The following is a 7,473-nucleotide window of genomic DNA, read 5'->3' as shown; positions in this document are numbered from 1 at the left end:
AAAAGCCAGTAATGTTTTAGACAGAAACCATAAAAATTATAACCACATTCATCAGTTCACTCAGTCCTATGTAACTAATCGTTTCTGTTAATAGTTTCATGAAGCCATCCGGTATTCCACTAGAATTTTTAAATTTCTTACCCAGTTCAGCAAAATGATCTAAAAGTTACCAGAAATCTGTACTTGTCCAAAAGTCCTTGCTATGAATCTTCTTGAAGAGGAAGCATTTTTGCAAAGGCATAAGTGTAAGACAATAACTGTCTATGAATGACAAAAGACTTAAGAAGGCACAGTTAAAGACCTGATTACAATGCTATTGACAAAGAAACTTGGTTACTGCTGTGACATTTTAGGATAATAACCAGAATTATGACGGATAAATTTTACCAGGACATACCAGATTTTTAGGAATTTTAGGTAATTTCTAGACTGTGTATATTAATGATATTTACCCATACAATACAACCTAAGAAGATTTATTACTCATTTGACAATAGTTCCCATGTAATTTAACATACCAAATGAACCTAATTAGTTTAATACCTCTCTTTGGGATGTTTCAGGGAGCCCTTTGAAGCTAGCTAGAGGTCAAAGTTAGCTAGAGGTCAAAGGAACATCTTTAGAAATTGATTTGGGAACTTTGTCAAAAAATATCAAAAAGGTTTTAAAACTCTTGGTCAAATAGGATCATAGGTCACTGTGAAACAATGCTTATCCACTTAACCAAAGTGACAAAAAGATTTCAAAGGCAATTACACACAGTTATAACATGTTACCAGTTAAAGGTAAAAGAAACTTTATAATCTGTTATCAAAAGTGGATCAATATTCTAAGAAAACTTTGTCATCTTAACAGAGAGAAAAACCAAATTCAGGTTTTGCACCAGCTTATTTCTAAAATTCATTTACTCAATTAAATGTATTCTACACTTAGGCAATCCTGACCATGCACAGATCTCTTTTCTCAGGATTCCTTTTCCATAAACCTTCTGTAACTTTCTGTATCCATACTAGTTTGTCCCTTATTTTTTTCCATCCATAAACAACCAGCTCTAGAACAAAATTACATTTTTCCCTTAACAAAATGCAATTCCATTCCTCATACCTTCTTTTACTGAAGACACACATCCTACTTTGCTACTATATGCTGAAATGTTTCCTTTATTATTTCTAGTAGCTTTAATTACATATTTAAATTAGAATTCACAACTCTTAAAACCTTACTTTCTAGTGAAGACTAAGAAGTATGCAATTATGAACTGTTGTTTACATTTTCATTCTGTAGATTGGCAAACATAAATACCAGTAATAATTTCTAAAAAACATGTTTTTTTATAGAAAATATCTCAGTGTGGCCCCAGACATGTTTATTAATAGTCCTTAATGCCTTTAGTTTCCCTGTAAAAGGAAGCCATCGTTCAGTACCTAAGGTTTCATTATCTTATTTTATTTGGGAATGACCTAGTCATTCAATAAACTTCCATCACGTAGCTTAATTTAGTACAACTCTAAACTTTAAAGTTGCCAAGTATCTGGAGAGAATTTTTTAAGTAGATATTCCTAAAACAATTTTCCTAAAGAGTTCACCCAAAACCTCTTTTCTCATTTACATTTAATTTAGTAATAAAACATTTCATTATACCAAGTTATTTTTCTTGTGGACAAATTTGCAACAGATATAATAAGATCTTATTTGACTTTTATTAAACCTAGGTACAATAAAAGTATACTTAATGTTGATGACTCTAAGACATGTCTGTATTAATTAAATCTACAGACAAACCTTAATACCAGGTATTAATTTAATGCTGAATATTTCCCAGTTCACATGAACTTGAAATTCATTCTGGATAGTTTCCTTTTTTATTTCTGAGAATTTTTATAAATGCTTAATTTACTTTAAGCCAATTAAGTAGAGCTCATTTACAAATTAATTTTGATAATACCATCCAAAGGTAAAGACATATGTGCCCACATGGACATATGTACAGACACAATCAGAGACCTCATCATTTTATTTTAAAACTTAGTCATGAATCAGGTGTTACAATATAAAACTCACTACTTTGTAACAGTTAGAATAAGTCAAATTTCAAAAGGCCTCTTTCCTCCCTGTTTTTCTCCTCAGTCTCTGGAATTAGAGATGGTCTAGATAACTGTTCCTGAGAGCCCTGGTCTCAAGGCACAGGGAGAGAAAAGCATGTTCTCCTAGAAGGACCTGTTCCCTCAAGGGTCAGAATTCTGAAAAGATGTTTTATTAAGCCAGCTTTCTCTAACAACTGCATACAAAATAAAAGAGCCCATAGTGGCTATTTTCAGGGCAAAGTTTCCCTTTAACTCCAAATAAGTAAGTACTTGTAAATATAAGTTTTGTACATACATAAACCTGGCAGGGGTGTTAGTCAGAGGCTGGCTTTCTGATGCTCCTCATGTCTCTGTTTGAGAGGCTCTATATCCCATTTTAAAGTTGAATTTGTCAGGGGTAAAACTTACTAATGAAATTGTGTGATGGGCCAGTGTGCGGCTTGTGAGCTTAACTCCTCCAGGCATCACCCTAGAGTCGCTTCAGCCCTCTTATGTGGCTCAGTTTCACCCTTCAGTGGTCTAAGACCACTGTGAGTGCTCGGATCACTGAATGGCCAATTCTTATTTATACATGATTCCTGGATGAGCAAGTCTTTTAATTAATGTGTGGATTGCCCTGTGGGACCATTGCACGGTATGAGGACTCTGCCTCCACCACTCCCATACATATCTCAGTTGCCTGAGAAAGCTCTAACTGACCAGGAGGAGTCTTGTCCCTCTTCTTTGGAGCAAAGCTCTCATGTAACATCTTCACTTTTATCCTGACAAATTCTATGAAGGCAGCCAAACTGAGGAAAAGAGTCAGATCAGCTTCTTACCAAACTACCCAGCCCAGACCGCTCAGTGTCTTTAAACTGAGCAAACCCCATTGTTTTTCAGCCAGCCCACCCCCGCACACCCCGGAAAGTTTCAACCGGGGGCCAGGTACCTGTTATACACTGCCAAATAAAACTCAGGATCATCAACCAATACAGGAGATCCAAGAACCAGGAGAGACTCACCCAAATTCGTCTGGACTCTCCAAGGAGGTGGATGGACACAAGAGGTCTCTGATACTATCAATGTTCCAGTTTCTCCCAGAGTTCAGGTAAAGGACAGAAGTCTGCTCTGCGTCCCTTCATGGTCGCCAAAACTGTCGACTGGAAAAATATGCACAACATGAGAGCTGTGAGTTAAGTTTTATTTGGGGCGAATGAGGACTATAGCCCAGAAGACAGCCTCTCAGATAACTCTGATAAACTGCTCTGAAGAGGTAAGGGTGGAAGTCAGTATATATGTGATTTTGGTGAAGAGGGATACATGCAGTCAAGCACACATTTTGGCAGAAGGTTGTTGCTACTCATGAGGAGCAGATGTCTCCATTTATGATTTTAGTGATTCTCTAGATATGAGAAGATGCAAGAAACTGGGCTCATAAAACCTTCTGAAAATATCCAACTATCTGAAGGCCTGTTCTGCCAATGTTTCCCAGAGCACAGAAGGCCTCATTCCTGATCTCTACCCTAAACTCCTTTCAGGGTGTGTTGAAGGTCAGCAACTGCAGTGGCTTGAGACTTCATTTTTGTAGTGCCCGATGGCAAGTGACAATTTTTAGTTGGAACCACACGCCAGCTGGGTGAACTTGGACAAGTTGGTAATCTTTGAGAATGTTTTCTGAATTGTAAAATAGGGATAATACCTATCTCACAGGACTGTTATAAGTTTTAAATGAGAAAATATATGTAAAGCACTTCTGATGGTACCTGGAACATAATAGACTTAATAAATGGTAATTAGGGATTTCCCTAGTGGTCCAGTGGGTAAGACTCTGCGCTCCCAATGCAGGGGGCCGGCTTCTATCCCTGGTCAGGGAACTAGACCCTGCATGCATGCTGCAACTAAAAGTCTGCATGCCGTAACTAAAGATCCCACATGCCTCAACGAAGATCCTGCGTGCCGCAGCTAAGACCCAGTGCGGCCAAAATAAATAAATGAATATATTTTTTAAAAACGGTAATTATATAAGAAAGAGTCCTGGTTAGGTTTTCAAACTTCAGAAACATACTTTCACATGGCCCCTCAGGTCTGTCGCTGGAACTGGCCATGTTGACTTGGGAAGAGTGAGAAGAGGTGACAGATATTTTGGGAAAAGACGAGTCTTTCTGGGGTTAGGGATTAATAAGGACAAACTTCAGGATTTAGGAGACATAGAACCAAGTGTCTACAGTGTTGGAAGAAGCATCGGGACTTTATTTGTTGCTGTTGTTGTTGTTTTCAAGATCCTGAAGCATTAATGGGGCAACTTTCAAAGCTTGGGGAAGAGAGAGAGAGGGAAGAAGTACAGGAAGTGAAACCTTGCAGGACCCTGTGGGGCCCTCCAAGGCATAAATCCTTTCCATGTCCCCTGTTTCTTCTCTGTAGGAAATAGTCTTCATTCAGCCTCCTTGACCTTTCCTGAGTTCCAAAGGGCAGATTCAAACAGTTGCTTATCAGGGAAGGGAGGGATTGCAGAAAGAAAGGAGGAGCAATCAGGAAACAGTAGTGCAGCATGGGGCAGGTTCCTGGTTCCTCTTCAAGGAATATACATAACAATATATGTTTGAGTTCTTCTGCAGGAACTAAGGCCCCCTCCCAGGTGGAGGATGGTAAGTTCAGGCTAAGCACTAGATTCTGGGAACACCACCCTCTTACCTCACCACCAACCAATCAGAAGTCTGTACAAGGTAGAAGATAATGAAGACTCTGACCCCCTCCCCAAATGATTCTCCTTTTGAAAACTTTCATGGTCCAGCAGAATCTCTGGAGTTGGTTTTTGGACACAAGTCTGCCTTCTCCCCAGGTTGCCAGCCTCCTGAATAAAGCAACCTTTCCTTTCCAAGCAACACTTGCCTCTCAAGTATGGGTTTTTGAGTGGTGAACAGCTGAACCTGAGTTTGGTAGCAGAAGTCCATGAGGTTCAGAAGAGAGACAGCTTTCTGAAACTTCAGAAAAATGATGTGGTTTTAGTGTTTCAGTGAGTTAAATCTCTGTTTCTGAAAATAGCTATACATGTTTCTGGAACTCAGGTGAACTTGAGGTCGACATAGCTTGGGGAAAATGGTGAGTTTCATAGGTTCTCTATAAATGATTTTTTAAAGTGCATTCCAATTTTGTGATTAATATGGTATACTATGCATTATGGCACATCATGCTGCAAAGAATAATTTATAGTTATTGAAAAGAATTTAAACTTAACCCACCAACAGGTGTTTCATCACAAAATTCCAGGTGCATGTGGCCATAGGAATATTTTCTTCATCTTTACATTTGAAACTGTTATAATCACATTCTGAATGTTCTGATGATTTTTGAAGAGGCTGGAATAGTTCCATTTTTCTTGTTTATTTTTTAGGGGTTCCTTATTTTGCAGATATATTAGAACTGGCTTCAACAAGCAAGCAGGTATCTTACAGGATATTTGGCTAATCCACGATAGGTAAATCTGGCTTTAGCTGCACTGAGAGAGACAATGGAAATTTTGAACTACTCTTGAGTGGGGCTAGGGAGCATAAGCAGATAGGGTAGGGGATCCTTGGAGAAAAAGAACCAGGCATGGCTTTCTTGACAGAAGCCATTTTGTTGTCTAAGCCTGGCCACAATGCTTGCCCTTGCACAGGTCTCAGTAATTAATGATCTTAAGGGAAGAAAAGAATGCAGAAACATTACCTGTTATTAGGCAAGAGAAGTTCTAAAGAGTCCCAGTTCTCTTTCAATGGCAAAGATTAGCCTGAAGTGCTCAGCTACCAGATCAACTGGAACCTAAGGAATAATGATGTTCACTTTTTTTTTATAACAAATTTAATCAGTTATATATATACATATGTTCCCATATCCCCTCCCTTTTGCGTCTCCCTCCCACCCTCCCTATCCCACCCCTCCAGGGGGTCACAAAGCACTGAGCTGATCTCCCTGTGCTACGAGGCTGCTTCCCACTAGCTATCTACCTTACGTTTGGTAGTGTATATAGGTCCATGCCGCTCTTTCACTTTGTCACAGCTTACCCTTCCCCCTCCCCATATCCTCAAGTCCATTCTCTAGTAGGTCTGTGTCTTTATTCCTGTGTTACCCCTATGTTCTTCATGACATTTTTTTTTCTTAAATTCCATATATATGTGTCAGCATACAGTTCAAAATGTTCATAGCAGCCCTATTTACGATGTTGACGTTTTATGAACTTCATGATTTCAATCAACTGAAGCTTGAGCTCTGTCAATCATGCATATGCTTAAAACTTCTCCAGTTTGACAGTTCTGGGAGACACTGTTTTGGGAAAGATCCTCAGGGTTCTCCTTACTTGCTGCAAGTAATAAATCCTTCCTTCTCTCACTCTTTGATTTCATTGCATCTTTTGGCTCAACACCCACCAAGAGGCAAACCCAGTTTCTTGGTACGGGAAGGGAAGAAAGGGCGTAAATGATGTAGAAGCTGCTCAGGAGCTGGAGCGCACAGGGCAGCAGTTCAGCTGGGGTGTGGGGGCTCCTGCTAGAGCCCTCATTGGGCTTTAATCCAGCCACACTGTTATGAAACAGGGGCTCTTTGAAGAAATTACTTGGGTCACTAAGGTCGGAGACTCATGAAGTGCCAGCATCCTCGTGTAATCCTCCCTCCCGTGACCTTGGGATCAATAGCCTAAAGACAAAGGAGGCCTCTGTGCTCCCTATCTCAGGGGCAGGAAGGGGAGCAGAATGCCTCAAGGTGGCTTACATAGCTATGTCTTAAAGCAGACTTGGAGAGAGCAGTGATTCAGAAGGAGGTAAGAAAACTTGGCGGGGGGGCAAGTCCTATCGAAACGTTTAGTGCAGTAAAGTGGTCTGAGGGGTCCACATAAGTACTAAGAACAATGATTATTTAATACAATTTTGCAACCTTAGAGCTGGAAAGGACCTCAGCAACAATCTAGTCCAAACCTTTCGCTGCCGTGGAACTCTTCCTTCAAACAAAATCTTCCATAGGAGTCTAAATACAAACCCACATGAAAGCAGGATTGTTCTGGTTGGGGAAGGGTGGGGGAGGGGCTGGGCGAGGTTAGGAAAAAAAAGCTTATTCATAAGATTAGAAAAAAAATTTAAATCATCATGGAAGAAAATCTTTGAATTTATATTTTTATCATAGGCTAAAGAAAACATTGATTGTAAAGTTCCCCAAACGGACACATTAGTAATTTATAAAGTGAAGAGCCTTTGGATTTTAAGGGCATTTTTACTAAAGACATGAGAACAGGGACTCTGACTTTTAGTCTCACGGAAATGAGCCTTGGATGCAAATGTTCAGGTTTCTGGACTATGCTCTGCAGGCTTGGGGCAATGAGTCCCCAAGCCCCACCCCGCCAGGTGGCGCCCGTGTTCGGCATTTCCATAACGTTTAGTTCTCT

The sequence above is a fragment of the Mesoplodon mirus genome (assembly GCF_964341445.2).
Source record: "Mesoplodon mirus genome assembly, contig: HAP1_SCAFFOLD_956, whole genome shotgun sequence".
NCBI lineage: Eukaryota > Metazoa > Chordata > Mammalia > Artiodactyla > Ziphiidae > Mesoplodon > Mesoplodon mirus.
This window is presented reverse-complemented; position numbering follows the sequence as displayed.